At 40.2% G+C, this 16,214-nt stretch overlaps 1 long non-coding RNA gene across 1 annotated transcript; it reads left to right on the plus strand.

Annotated features, from left to right (window-relative positions):
• The first annotated feature begins 1,539 nt into the window (after window positions 1-1,539).
• On the plus strand, window positions 1,540-8,982 carry LOC123738802 (uncharacterized). The gene is made up of 4 exons (XR_006767546.1): window positions 1,540-2,858; window positions 2,954-3,051; window positions 3,195-3,304; window positions 7,067-8,982. It is a non-coding gene; the product is annotated as an uncharacterized lncRNA (long non-coding RNA).
• The last annotated feature ends 7,232 nt before the right edge of the window (window positions 8,983-16,214 follow it).

A 16,214-nucleotide genomic window follows, 5' to 3' on the forward strand; every position in this document is an offset into this window, starting at 1 on the left:
AAAGTATAATTCTAGACATAATAGATCCTAAGGTTAATTTACAAGACAATGCATGAACAAAGAGTTGCCTACTAGAATCCTAGGAAATGAGAATTGATCATAAACTTTATTCCAATGTACAGGATATAGAATAAGAGAGAGAATAGACCTCCATTCCATTCATAACATCTGAAGGTGTAACCTTATCAACCCAAAACCAACCACCATTGACCAATCAAATGATACCAAGTTTACAGTAACCTAATCACTCAGGCCCAATCTCCGCAAGGTTTCACAGCATCTAAAGGCTTGTGTGCTTCATAGCTGGGACCGAGAGATTGAAAAACAGCTTCTATCTCAAGCCAATCAGACTTCTAAACAGCAATCACTAACTCAGAGAGGCTGCTGCGTATATTGAGACCCAATCACTGGACACTTTAATAAATGGATCACTATTCACTTAAAAATATTCAACTTTAAATAATGCCACTTTAATAATGTTTACATATCTTACATTACTCATATCACATGTATATACTGTATTTTATACCATCCACTGCACCTTGCCTATGCCGCTCGGCCATCGGCTCATCCATATACTTATATGTACATATTCTTTGGAATTTGGGTGATCCATATTTTAAACAACCAAGTTAACTATAGTGTATATAGCCACGTTTTGAGGATGAATCCTTCAGAATGTAATGTAAATATCTGTGCAATTCCCATCAAAAAATTAATAGAACTCCATAGGGGGGGGGGACTATTAAATTCTATAGGATCCTACAGGATTCCAATACAATGATCTAAGTAGAATCCATTAGAAAAATCCTAGCAGATTTGGGAACCAGTTCTATTGGGAATTCTATGCTATATGGTTTTATCTTATAGCATCCGATACGATTCCAATACAAGAACCAGTCCTATTGGACTCCTATAGGACTTTTTATGTAAAAACAGAAGAAAAAGGATATTATACTGTATTCAAGAATCTAATAGAAAATTCATATCAGTGTGTCTGGTGTAGCCGTCTAAAATCCTGACTGCGGACCACATATGCCTCCTTGGCAGTGGGGGTTTGAGCCCCGGCTTGGACGACTGACTGCCTGTGCCCTTAAACCCTCTCTACATATGTCTCCCAATCTGTACTTACATCTGTCCTGTCAAATAACATAACCCTCTGATCTCATTTAAATAATGTTTTACCTTGGCAAAAAATCCTATATGATTCCAATAACAAAATCCTATTTGAATCCCCTGTTCTGATTTTGGAAACAGTCCTCTTGCACTTTAAGTGCTATCCTACAGGATAAAATCCTATAGGATAGGTTCCAAAATCTGATAGTATTTTGTTTTGGATTCTAACAGGATTTTGTTATTGGAATCCTATATAATTTTTTGACTCTGGACTAGAATATTATATTAAATACTACAGTAATGTCCACAAATACATTTTTATTTAACTATAGTACATACTACAGCATTTAAGTTGCATATACCCTGCCCATTCCCCTCTGCCATATCCCAATTTGTGCCACCCATAAGTGAGAACTCCCCCCCCAATTATCTCAAGACTTAAAACTCTTTTTTTTAGCATTTTATCTCTTCATTTACACTGATTGAATCGGTGGCATCAATAAGGGATCATTCACCTGGTCAGTCTGTTATGTAAAGAGCAGGTGTCTTTAATGTTTTGTGTACTCAGTGTATATTGTGTTCCATACAGGTTATAGAAAAAAGCAGAAGTGCTGAACTATCCATTCAGAATTAATTGTTGTAGTTTTAAGAAAGAAATGTCCTTTTAATTTCTATTTAATGTTTACAATCATATTTCAATGATATTCTAATCATATTATGCTTTTCAATGATATTCTGATTGAATCTCTCTGTTGGAAAGGAAATTGTTGGAACTGAAGAATAAAAAATATCCAATCAGGATTTTTCTTTGGTCTCTGGGGAGGTAATCTAATCTAGCTAGCTAAGACACCCATTGGCTAGGCCATCAGGAGCTAGACAGAAGGCATCTGCCATTGAGGGGATTTGATACATCTGGCCCGGGTGCCAGATTAGGTAGGCGTGTTTTGTAACGGGTGAAAGTTTATTGCATTCATTTTGGAACTGGGCTTCCTTCTAGGTTCTTGTGAGACAAGTGCCCAGTTAAAAGCCCATGGCGAACTCGGCTCAAAACGAAAGTAACGTACTGATGCACAAAGAGTAATGATGAAACGCTTCCCTTTTTGCTATCTTTGGTTACGTGGCCTGGCCTTTGCTTTCACTGCCTTTTTTGCATTTGCAAAGTTTTGGCATATTCATTCTGTAACGTACACACTAATAATCGGGAAGCAAGTAGTGGGAATGAATTAATTAAATAAATAAATAAACATAGACCGAAACAAGAAACACGAGTAACATACAGACATGAAACATATAAACAGAAACAATAACGCCTGAGGAAAGAACCAAAGGGAATGACAGATATTGGGGAGGTAATCAGGACGGTGATGGAGTCCAGGTGAGTCTCATGAGGCGCAGGTGCGTGTAACAATGGTGACAGGTGTGCGTAATAATGAGTAAACTGGCTACAAGGAGTGCCAGAGACGAGGAGCGGGAGTAGACAAGACACATTCCGTGTAGGCGGGGTTTAGAGAGGAGGCATCGATGACATGTCTCCATTGGCTAGCTAGCTGGCAATGCTAACAGACAACAGTGTTTTCTGCTAACTAGCCAGCTAGTGTATAAAATAGCTTTTATTACATTTTTCCATTTCAGATAAAAAGGGTTCAGTGGCTACTAGTTAGCTAGCTAGCCCACTGGGACTGACTAGCCTAGCTAGCTAACATTAACTTTACAACAATGAGGACATCATGAAACACCCTAAGGTAAGTGCCTATTTGTGTCTTGTAATTTCACATTTAGAAGATGCATTGAAACAATTAACTAGCATGCTTATATGTATAATTTCTATCTTAACCAGAAAGCAAGATACTTGGAAGTTGCTCGAGTGGTATGTGGCTATTATAGAACAAGCACTTTTCATGACTCCAGTGCTGTTTGGCCTTGGGTTCTTGAGAGGTAGGACACTACTATCGGAAAGCTTTTCAATAAAGTATGCATTTGTAAAAGAAAATGTGGCCTGGCTCTCACACTGGCTGTATGTGTGTCCATCCATCTGTCTGTCTGTCCTGTCTGCCTGTCTGTCTGTATCGGAGTTCCAGATATGGCTGGAAGAGAGTGGTGGCAGACAACAGTGGAGGGCATCTTCACTAAGTGGCGAGAACGTGTAGGAGATCATCCTCATGGAGTTCATCTATTTGAGCTGATTCAAGTAGGTATCCTATATTAGGTAGACCTACTAGTTCTTGGGTAGAAAAAGTGGCTTGTGAAAGTATTCACCCCCTTGGCATATTTTCTATTTTGCTGCCTTACAACCTGGAATTAAAATAGATTGCTTGGGGGGTTCGTATCATTTGATTTACACAACATGCCTAGCACTTTGAGATGTAAAACATGTTTTATTGTGAAACAAACAAGAAATAATACAAAAAAATCTGAAAACTTGAGCGTGCATAACTATTCATCCCCCCCAAAGTCAATGCTTTGCAGAGCCACCTTTTGCAGCAATTACAGCTGCAAGTCTCTTGGGGCATGTCTCTATAAGCTTGGTACAACTAGCCACTGTGATTTTTAAGCAATCATACCGGAGATTCATACCGGAGATTCTCAATTGGATTGAGGTCTGGGCTTTGACTAGGCTATTCCAAGACATTTAAATGTTTCCCCTTAAACCACTTGAGTGTTGCTTTAGCAGTATGCTTAGGGTCATTGTCCTGCTGGAAGGTGAACCTCCGTCCCAGTCTCAAATCTCTGGAAGACTGAAACAAGTTTCGCTCAAGAATTTCCCTGTATTTAGCGCCATCCATCATTCCTTCAATTCTGACCAGTTTCCCAGTTCCTGCCGATGAAGAACATCGCTACAGCATGATGCTGCCACTACCATGCTTCACTGTGGGGATGGTGCTCTTGGGATGATGAGAGGTGTTGGGTTTGTGCCAGACAGCATTTTCCTTGATGGCCAATAAGCTACATTTTAGTCTCATCTGACCAGAGTACCTTCTTCCATATGTTTGGGTAGTCTCCCACATGCCTTTTGGCGAACATCAAATGTGTTTGCTTATTTTTTACTTTAAGCAATGTCTTTTTTTCTGGCCACTCTTCCGTAAAGCCCAGCTCTGTGGCTTAAATTGGTCCTATGGACAGATACTCCAATCTCTGTTGTGGAGCTTTTCAGCTCCTTCAGGGTTATCTTTGGTCTCTGTTGTCTCTCTGATTAGTGCCCTCCTTGCCTGGTCTGTGTGTTTTGGTGGGCGGCCCTCTCTTGGTAGGTTTGTTGTGGTGCCATATTCTTTCAATTTATTAATAATGGATTTAATGGTGCCCCGTGGGATGTTCAAAGTATCGGATATTTTTTTTATAACCCAAACCTGATCTGTACTTCTCCACAACTTTGTCCCTGACCTGTTTGGAGAGCTCCTTGGTCTTCATGGTGCCGCTTGCTTGGTGGTGCCCCTTGCTTAGTGGTGTTGCAGACTCTGGGGCCTTTCAGAACAGGTGTATATATACTGAGATCATGTGACACTTAGATTGCACACAGGCTGACTTTATTTAACTAATTATGTGACTTCTGAAGGTAATTGGTTGCACCAGATCGTATTTACGGGCTTCAGAGCAATGAGGGTGAATGCAAATGCACGTACCACTTTTCTGTTTTTTATTTTTAGAATTTTTGTAAACATTTATTTTTATTTCACTTCACCAATTTGGACTATTTTGTGTATGTCCAATACATGAAATCCAAATAAAAATCCATTTAAATTACAGGTTGTAATGCAACAAAATAGGAAAAATGTCAAGGGGGATGAATACTTTTGCAAGGCACTGTAGGTGGAATGGCTGTTTCTCCATATGCATACTACTGTGCTTCACACTCTCATGTTCGTGCATTCTCTGAGGACATTCTCTTGAGTACGTTGTTGTGAGAATGAGAGTGTGGAAAATGCATAAAACATTACATTTCAGAGGCACTCGCACTCCCCTATTGTATTACCTCACGCTGCACTTCGTCATTCACTTAACCTTCTTCCAGCCAGGACAATGGCAACAGTAGAGACAAAACAATATATACACAAAGCAAATGTTTACTTCAAAATGATCAGCTAGCTATAGATTATTAAGATTCACATATATAGCCAGCTAGTTACATTTACATTTACATTTAAGTCATTTAGCAGACGCTCTTATCCAGAGCGACTTACAAATTGGTGCATTCACCTTATGATATCCAGTGGAACAACCACTTTACAATAGTGCATCTAAATCTTTTAAGGGGGGGGGTTAGAAGGATTACTTTATCCTATCCTAGGTATTCCTTAAAGAGGTGGGGTTTCAGGTGTCTCCGGAAGGTGGTGATTGACTCCGCTGTCCTGGCGTCGTGAGGGAGCTTGTTCCACCATTGGGGTGCCAGAGCAGCGAACAGTTTTGACTGGGCTGAGCGGGAACTGTGCTTCCTCAGAGGTAGGGGGGCCAGCAGGCCAGAGGTGGATGAACGCAGTGCCCTTGTTTGGGTGTAGGGCCTGATCAGAGCCTGAAGGTATGGAGGTGCCGTTCCCTTCACAGCTCCGTAGGCAATCACCATGGTCTTGTAGCGGATGCGAGCTTCAACTGGAAGCCAGTGGAGAGAGCGGAGGAGCGGGGTGACGTGAGAGAACTTGGGAAGGTTGAACACCAGACGGGCTGGATGAGTTGTAGGGGTTTAATGGCACAGGCAGGGGAGCCCAGCCAACAGCGAGTTGCAGTAATCCAGACGGGAGATGACAAGTGCCTGGATTAGGACCTGCGCCGCTTCCTGTGTGAGGCAGGGTCGTACTCTGCGAATGTTGTAGAGCATGAACCTACAGGATCGGGTCACCGCCTTGATGTTAGTGGAGAACGACAGGGTGTTGTCCAGGATCACGCCAAGGTTCTTAGCACTCTGGGAGGAGTGTTATTAGTTAGTTAGTTAAATAGGCAAAAATTAACTACAACTGTTATGCAAGGTAGATGTCAATTCTTTGTGGGTAGCTAGCTAGCTAACAATTCTTTGTGGCTATCTAGCTAACCCTAGTAGCTAGCCAGGTATCATAGTAAGACAATATGGCTATGCACACTACAATGAGTATTGTAGGCAGGTAAATATGCCAACAATATTAACATGGCATGTATTTATTAACGTATCGAGATAAAATATTGTAGTCAGGCAACATATGACGTTAATAGGCAGCATTTCATTCCGAAGTCAGTGTGTATTTTCTCTCACTTCAGCTCAAATAATTGCTGCCATTGATTTAAAGAAATGTGGCTTCATTTTTTGCTTGGTTGCGTCATATTTCTGTGCAAATTTTCCATTGATGCTTGCATAGATGCATGCTTCAACATATGTACAAAGGAGGTAAGCATTTGAGAAGTGCCCTCCTGTACTTGCACACTTTCTTGCATGGATTTAGCAATCCTGGAAACTCCCCCCTGCCTATGCTTACACACCTATCCTATACTTTTAAATCCATGATGAGGAGTGTGCAAGTGCACACTTCAGGAATAGGGTGAAGAAGTGGGACATAGCCCCTATGTGCTCTCTCAACCACCTCTACGCCTAACCCTGTAGCTGAAGCATACAGCAATATTCCGATTTAAGTTCTACTCTACGGCATGGTAGTGTTCAGGGTAGAGTTAAAATTTAATTATATTCTTATTGTAGTCACATCCTCTACCCCTTAGTTCTTGTAAGTAACATTTTGTTTGTTGCATGTCAGGTTTCTGTTTGAATACAGTAGTAAATATTGTCAATTGACATTAGTGAGTTATTATATCCCACAGGGGACATCTAACAGGGCCGATTATCTATGATATTAGCTGGAATCAATTTAGATTCTTGCATTCTGATGGTTACAACCATTTTTTGGGATGAAAAGCCTTTTCTATATTAAGTTATTTGCTCCAGTCCAGAGCCTACATTGTGCCTTTCAACTAATCTATTTTGTGTTCTAATCCTTAGGAAACTATGAGAAGGGAGTGGTTCAGCTGACTAACGTCACTGCTGTGTGCAGGCACGCCCAGCAGCTCCTCCAGCAGACTGCCCACTCCTGTCTTCCAGATGCTGCTAACATCAGCAAGCTGAGGACGCTCTCCCATGGGAAGCAAGGGTTGGAGTGACAGCAAAATGTCTGAAAAATGACTTGATGCCCTTCATGGATTTAATGCAATGGATTGCTACAACCATGGTTGGGGGGAGTTCCACCATATTCCTTATACCACCAGTTAATTCATTTTAAGCCTATGAGGGGGATTGTATGAATGCATACTTCAGCTTATGGGTAGAGCGTTGGCTTGTGTCCTGATTCTTCACCCTTCCTCCTAAAGTGTGCACTAGTTCAGTGTTCCTCATTCTGTTCATGTGCATTTGAAACCAAAGAGCCATTAAATATTCCATACATAGCTAGTCACCATGTTATTATAATTCTCACTTACCTACCAGACCGTCAGGTTGGTGAGTGTAACAGATCAGCTACAGTAAGTTACAGTGAACTTTACAATAATTAACTTGCAAACCCAGCTGCTATTAAGCCTTTGAAAAAGTACAGTAATTTCTTAACAATTCAACTCTTGATTGTCACACGTTCTTCCAACAAGTGCAGAATTGACAGTGTCAAAACAGATGCTCAACTTTCATCAACATAATGATAAAACCACTTACTGGTACAACATTTCCACTGACTGTTGGCATAAATACTCCATATTTTAGACCATGTCCCCAAATATGCTAATGAGCTGCTGCCAGTACATTTCCCCCACCTACATTACAAAGTGCTGTAATGATTGTACCAAATCCTGCATTCGTAACCAAGGGAGAAGTGGGAATTTACCACATCCACTTAAACGGCCCTCCAAATGGTAACTACTAGTGGAAAATGTGTCTATGTCACAGGTGTAGCCGTGTTGTATTGACCAAAACGCAGCCGGGATATGTATGCCCATCTTTAATTATATTTGCATAAAGTGAACACAGGAAAACAATAAACAAGAACGACTAGTAACAGTTTTACAGGCTATACAGATACTTTAGCAGTGTAAAATAAAACAACCCACAACCAAGAGAAAAACACACACCTAATATATAACTCCCAATCAGGAACAACGATATCCAGCTGTTCCTGATCGGGAGTCACACAGACTAACACAGAAACAGAACAACTAGAAACTACATACAACACACAACTTCTGCCACGTCCTGACCAAATACTAAACAACTACTCCCTCTGCTGGTCAGGACGTGACAGTCTATCATCCCTGAGCTCCGACTTCTCCCACATTCTGACATCATCTACTAAGGAAATTACCTTGATAACCGCATTTTCGACAGTTAATTGTAACAACAAAACATTATTTATAAAAAGCAATCTATTAATATGTTTACTTAACTCTATCATTTGTTTACAAGCATATTAGCTGTACTTTTAATTTATGGTTGACGTAGCTTGTTGGCCATTAGCAAATTTGGCAATTCTTAACCAATTCAAAGCACATGAATGAATCCAACTGGAATTTACGACTAAACAACTGGTAAAGCTATATAAAATTGTCTTAATAAGGTCATACCAAGGATCATTTAGCTGTTTGATTTTGAATTTTAAGACACATTTCTATTTGATGAAAAATGTTATAATATATATTACGGCCTAAAGGGACACTGACCTTTCTGCTGCACCACAAAGTCTAGCAGTTACATACACGTTCATTAGCTATGCTCTTCTGCAACATAGCACTGCTATTTTAGTTATCAGTTATTCTGACTATTCTCTAGTCATTGATTTAATTTACTTATTTGAACAATTTTAAGGTTTTCTGTATAGTTGTCTAATGTTGATGTGGCATATTATTCTGTTTTAATGTTCCTCCTGAATCACTATAATAAATATATTTTTTAATTCTTGAGTGTTTTTTAAACAAACACCAAACAAATTTTCCAAACATCACTTGGTTTCACATGGGAAGTGTTCCAAAGACATGATTTCACATGTGAAAATCCCCATCAATACATGTGAAGTGTTCTAAAAACACATTTCACATGATTTCACGTGCAAAATATGTGGAAATGTCACATGTGAAATTGTGATTTTTTCCATAAGGGGTTATTGTGAACAATAAAAAACAGTAATTAAGTTGTGACTAGTGCGCTTGTGCACCTCATCCCCAATAATACTAATAACTGTATCCATTGTCGCTGAGCTGTCTTCAGTCAAGTTTACAGTGTCAATTTGTTAACAGCCACTAGTCACATGTTCCAAAATGTATTCTGCAAATAGAATTACAATACAGAAATGTTCTTCTTTCGTGAAGTTCTGCCAATCTTATGTTGGAAACTCTTCCACTTTGTGGAAATTGTAACCTGCTTTTCTTTTAAGGACAATAATAATAACTGTTACTTGTAGAACAATGTCTCTATTACAGGTCTCCAAGTGTAAAGTAAGGGGTATATCCTTAATAAAATAATTTATGATGGTTAATTGTGCAGAGTTATTATTACGGCATGGACATGACAAATCAATGAACTAATTAAACACTGTTCTCTGATTTTCCAGTCAACAATAACAAGGAAAAACTCTATATGCAATAATCTCCATGTCTTGTATCTTTAACATATCTTGCAAGGAACAACTTTCTAAATAACGTCAAGGTTATGTCTATCTACTCTGTCTATTCAAAATTGGCAAATACACATAACTTGGAGCTATTGTTACTGGTCATACAAAATATGCACAGATCCATGTTTAGAAAAAGTAGTTTTTTCTTTGGTCATGTTATCAATGATATCAAGAAATGACCACAGTGATTCAAGTGAATCGACTTGCTAGCTAGCTTCGTAGCCTGTTAGCAAGCTAACATAGTTTGGTGCTGAAGATAATACTTCAGGGCGTACAATCGCATCTAACTTCTGGAAATAACAATCAAGATACTTTATACAGTTACAAACAAGTTTCTTGCACGGTAGCACCCGGGTTGGAGTCATTAAAACTTGTTTTTCAACCACTCCACAAATTTCATGCAAACTATAGTTTTGGCAAGTCGGTTAGGACAAATTCTTTGTGCATGACACAATTAATTTTTCAAACTATTGTTTACAGACAGATTATTTCACTTATAATTCACTGTATCACAATTGCAGTGTTGACTGTGCCTTTAAACAGCTTGAAAAATTCCAGAAAATGATGTCATGGCTTTAGAAGCTTCTGACATAATTTGAGTCAATTGGAGGTGTACCAACTACCAACTACCTCATCCCCATACTGTTATTTATTTTGCTCCTTTGCACCCCAGTATCTCAACTTGCACATCTATCACTCCAGTGTTTAATTGCTATATTGTAATTATTTCGCTACCACTACGGCCTATTCATTGCCTTACCTCCCTTACCCTACCTCATTTGCACACACTGTATATAGACTTTTTCTGTTGTATTATTGACTGTATGTTTGTTTATTCCATGTGTAACTCTGTGTTGCTGTTTGTGTCACACTGCTTAGCTTTATCTTGGCCAGGTTGCAGTTGTAAATGAGAACTTATTCTCAACTAGCCTACCTGGATAAAATAAAGGTGAAATACAAAATGTAAAATTAAACCTGTGGATGCATTTCAAGGCCTACCTTCAAACTCAGTGCCTCTAAGCTTGACATCATGGGAAAATCTAAAGAAATCAGCCAAGACCTCCGAAAAACATTGTAGGCCTCCACAAGTTTGGTTCATCCTTGGGAGCAATTTCAAAATGCCTGTAGGTACCACATTCATCTGTACAAACAATAGCACGCAAGTATGAACACCATGGGACCACGCAGCCGTCATACCACTCAGGAAGGAGACGAGTTCTGTCTCCAAGAGATGAACGTACATTGGCGCGAAAAGTGCAAATCAATCCCAGAACAACAGCAAAGGACCTTGTGAAGATGCTGGAGGAAACAGGTACAAAAGTATCTATATCTACAGTAAAATGAGTACTATATCGACATAACCTGAAAGGAAGCTCAGCAAGGAAGAAGCCACTGCTCCAAATCCGCCATAAAAAAAGCCAGACTTCGGTTTGCAACTGCACATGGGGACGAAAATCGAACTTTTTGGAGAAATGTCCTCTGGTCTGATGAAACAAATATAGACCGGTTTGGCCATAATGACCATCGTTACATTTGGAGGAAAATGGGGGAGGCTTGCAAGCCAAAGTACACCATCCCAACCGTGAAGCACAGGGTGGCAGCATCATGTTGTGGGGGTACTTTGCTTCAGGAGGGTTGGTGCACTTCACAACATAGATGGAATCATGAGAAGGAAAATTATGTGGATATATTGAAACAACATCTCAAGACATCAGTCACAAAGTTAAAGCTTGGTCCAAATGGGTCTTCCAAATGGACAATAAACCCAAGCATACTTCCAAAGTTGTGGAAAAATGGCTTAAGGATAACAAAGTCAAGGTATTGGAGTCGCCATCACAAAGCCCTGACCTCAATCCTATAGAAAATGTGTGGGCAGAACTGAAAAAGCATGTGCGAGCAAGGAGGCCTACAAACCTGACTCAGTTAGACCAGCTCTGTCAGGAGGAATAGGCCAAAATTCACCCAACTTATTGTGGGAAGCTTGTGGAAGGCTACCCGAAACGTTTGACCCAAGTTAAACAATTTAAAGGCAATGCTAACAAATACTAATTAAGTGTATGTAAAATTCTGACCCACTGGGAATGTGATGAAAGAAATAAAAGCTAAAATAATGCATTCTCTCTCCTATTATTCTGACATTTCACATTCTTAAAATAAAGTGGTGATCCTAACTGACCTAAGACAGGGAATTTTTATTAGGATTAAAGGTCAGGAATTTTGAAAAACTGAGTTTAAACGTATTTGGCTAAGGTGTATGTAAACTTCCGACTTCAACTGTACCTACATTTAACTAGGATGTAAACAAACTGGATCAATGGGTGAGGCTGACCTGTCACTCCATAACCGGTTGGCAAAATTAGAGATGCATCATCTTAGCTCCCTCTTAACCTCGCCTACATGAAATGAATGCGGCAAAACTTTGCAACTGCAAAAAACGGCAGCCAAGGCAAAGGGCATGACAATATAACTAAAGATAGAAAAAATTGCAGGCAAAGAGAGAAATATTTCATCGCAATCGTGCAATCATTGAAAAGGTTTCACAGACATTTATTTTTTACAATTCATTTGTTCTTGCCTTTCCTTGCAATAATATCTAATTTGCTGTCAATCATTTTGTGTTAATGTTTTGCTTTCAATATCATTATTTTTGTTTGCAATACTAAGAATTTGGTTCTTGAATTCAAAGGTTTGCCTGATATTGTAGGCACAAAAGTAATTCCATACAATAGCAAGAGGTGACTTTCCCATGGTCTAGCTAGCTAGCTTTTTTGTAGGCTAGTGTGCAGCGACTGCAGCAGATGTTATTGAAAAGGATATTGTCACAAATGTGTTTGCTTCGCCCTTTTCAAAATTAACTTTCAACAAGAAGTTACTTTAAAATTATCATCATCTGGTGAGTGGAACTGTGTTTTTCTCTTTGAAAATAACTTGTCTGAAATGTTAATCATTGTTGCATTGAATCTTTAGATAACCAGTTTATTTGTGTGCTGAATGTAAAAAATATGTTTGCAATGGGAAGTAATAGTTGTACTTTTCAATTCGGGAAATGCTAATGGTTGTGTTTTTGTATTCTTATGATTGGGACCTACTTGCTTATTATGTTTGAGTGAAGGGGCTTCTTTTTCTTTAACATTATGCTGTGTGTTATTGCTGTTTGTCTATTGGCTGTTTGTGTTTTACAAAAGTGTTCTCTCCTACATGGAGTGCGCTGCATATTACGGTCGCTGTTCTTTAACCATCACAGGCCTGTTACACTCACATCCTTTGATATGTCACTGTTGTCGCTTTTGGTGATAGTGTTATAGTGATGGCGTCAGGCTACCATTGGTTGTGTAAGCAATGTGGTTGTTGCTGGTAGCATTACTCATGCAGGTGCTGTCTCCGGGTGAGTGGCTGCCCAAAGCGTTAATCACCCTCAGGCCTGTGATTCAGTTGGGGGCATTAAGTGATGCTATGCTTCTGTTATTTTTCTTGATTTGTTTTGTTTGGGGCAACGTCTTTGAAGATTGTTTACCCCACTGAAGGCATAGGTCCAATACCCACATGAAAAATACTATGGTGTATACTGTGGTAGGAATACTATAGTACTCACTGAAGTCCGCAAAAACATTACAATGAATACTGTAGTATTTACTGTAGTATATTGTAGTATTTACTGATTACTATAGTATACATACTGCATTAAAAATATTTTAGTATATACTGTAGTATTTAGTGATTTCGCCGACTGTAGTATATTGTAGTATATACTGTAGTGTTTCTGCTGACTGTAGTATAGTATACTGTAGAATTTACTGTAATGTTTTTCTAGACTGTAGAACACTGTAGTATTTACTAAATTGTTTTTGTTGAATTACCTTTGACAAAGAAGTGAGGGGGTTTCTCCTTGAGGAAACCTACTGGAGAAACACAACAGTTTTCCATAACCTGTAGGTTTATCGCTGCAGAATGATGTGGTAGCCATGCTGGTTAAGTGTGCCTTGAATTCTAAATAAATCACAGACAGTGTCACCAGCAAAGCACCCCCACACAATAACACCTCCTCCTCCTCCATGCTTCACAGTGGGAACCACACATGCAGAGATCATCTGTTCACCTACTCTGCGTCTCACGGAGACAGGGCGGCTGGAACCAAAAATATCACATTTGGACTCATCAGACCAAAGGACAGATTTTCACCGGTCTAATGTCCATTGCTCGTGTTTCTTGGCCATAGCAGGTCTTTTGTTATTATTTGTGTCCTTTAGTAGTGGTTTCTTTGCAGCAATTTCACCATGAAGGCCTGATTCAGGCAGTCTCTTCTGAACAGTTGATGTTGAGATGTGTTTGTTACTTGCATATATATTTAGGATGAAATATCTGAGGCTGGTAACTCTAATGAAATTATCCTCTGCAGCAGAGGTAACTCTGGGTCTTCCTTTCCTGTGAGAACTGTCCTCATGAGAGCCAGTTTCATCATAGAGCTTAATGGTTTTTGCAACTGCACTTGAAAAAAATGTCAAAGTTCTTGAAATGTTCCGCATTGACTAACCATGTCATAAAGTAATGATGGACTGTCGTTTCTCTTTGCTTATTTGAGCTGTTCTTGCCATAATATTGACTTGGTATTTTACCAAATAGGCCTATCTTCTGTATACCACCCCTACCTTGTCACAACACAACTGATTGGCTCAAACGCATTAAGAAGGAAAGAAATTCCACTAATGAACAAGTCACACCTGTTAATTAAAATTCCAGGTGACTACCTCATGAAACTGGTTGAGAGAATGCCAAGAGTGTGCAAAGCTGTCATCAAGGCAAAGGGTAGCTACTGAAGAATCTCAATTTTGATTTGTTTAACCGTTTTTTGGTTACTACATGATTCCATGTGTGTTATTTCCAAGGATGGATGTTTTCACTATCATTCTACTGTACATCTACAATGTAGAAAATAGTAAAAATAAAGAAAAACCCTTGCTATGTGTGTCCAAACTTTTAACTGGTACTGTATATACACTGCTCAAAAAAATAAAGGGAACACTAAAATAACACATCCTAGATCTGAATGAATGAAATAATCTTATTAAATACTTTTTTCTTTACATAGTTGAATGTGCTGACAACAAAATCACACAAAAATAATCAATGGAAATCCAATTTATCAACCCATGGAGGTCTGGATTTGGAGTCACACTCAAAATTAAAGTGGAAAACCATACTACAGGCTGATCCAACTTTGATGTAATGTCTTTAAAACAAGTCAAAATGAGGCTCAGTAGTGTCTGTGGCCTCCACGTGCCTGTATGACCTCCCTACAACGCCTGGGCATGCTCCTGATGAGGTGGCGGATGGTCTCCTGAGGGATCTCCTCCGAAACCTGGACTAAAGCATCCGCCAACTCCTGGACAGTCTGTGGTGAAACGTGGTGTTGGTGGATGGAGCGAGACATGATGTCCCAGATGTGCTCAATTGGATTCAGGTCTGGGGAACGGGCGGGCCAGTCCATAGCATCAATGCCTTCCTCTTGCAGGAACTGCTGACACACTCCAGCCACATGAGGTCTAGCATTGTCTTGCATTAGGAGGAATCCAAGGCCAACCGCACCAGCATATGGTCTCACAAGGGGTCTGAGGATCTCATCTCGGTACCTAATGGCAGTAAGGCTACCTCTGGCGAGCACATGGAGGGCTGTGCGGCCCCCCAAAGAAATGCCACCCCACACCATGACTGACCCACCGCCAAACCGGTCATGCTGGAGGATGTTGCAGGCAGCAGAACGTTCTCCACGGTGTCTCCAGACTGTCACGTCTGTCACATGTGCTCAGTGTGAACCTGCTTTCATCTGTGAAGAGCACAGGGCGCCAGTGGCGAATTTGCCAATCTTGGTGTTCTCTGGCAAATGCCAAATGTCCTGCACGGTGTTGGGCTGTAAGCACAACCCCCACCTGTGGACGTCGGGCCCTCTTACCACCCTCATGAAGTCTGTTTCTGACCGTTTGAGCAGACACATGCACATTTGTGGCCTGCTGGAGGTCATTTTGCAGGGCTCTGGCAGTGCTCCTTCTGTTCCTCCTTGCACAAAGGCAGAGGTAGCGGTCCTGCTGCTGGGTTGTTGCCCTCCTACGGCCTCCTCCACGTCTCCTGATGTACTGGCCTGTCTCCTGGTAGTGCCTCCATGCTCTGGACACTACACTGACAGACACAGCAAACCTTCTTGCCACAGCTCGCATTGATGTGCCATGGATGGATGAGCTGCACTACCTGAGCCACTTGTTTGGGTTGTAGACTCCGTCTCATGCTACCACTAGAGTGAAAGCACCACCAGCATTAAAAAGTGACCAAAACATCAGCCAGGGAGCATAGGAACTGAGAAGTGGTCTGTGGTCTCCACCTGCAGAACCACTCCTTTATTGGGTGTGTCTTGCTTATTGCCTATAATTTCCACCTGTTGTCTATTCCATTTGCACAACAGCATGTGACATTTATTGTCAATCAGTGTTGCTACCTAAGTGGACAGTTTGA

The sequence above is a fragment of the Salmo salar genome, unplaced genomic scaffold (genome assembly GCF_905237065.1).
Source record: "Salmo salar unplaced genomic scaffold, Ssal_v3.1, whole genome shotgun sequence".
Taxonomy (NCBI): domain Eukaryota; kingdom Metazoa; phylum Chordata; class Actinopteri; order Salmoniformes; family Salmonidae; genus Salmo; species Salmo salar.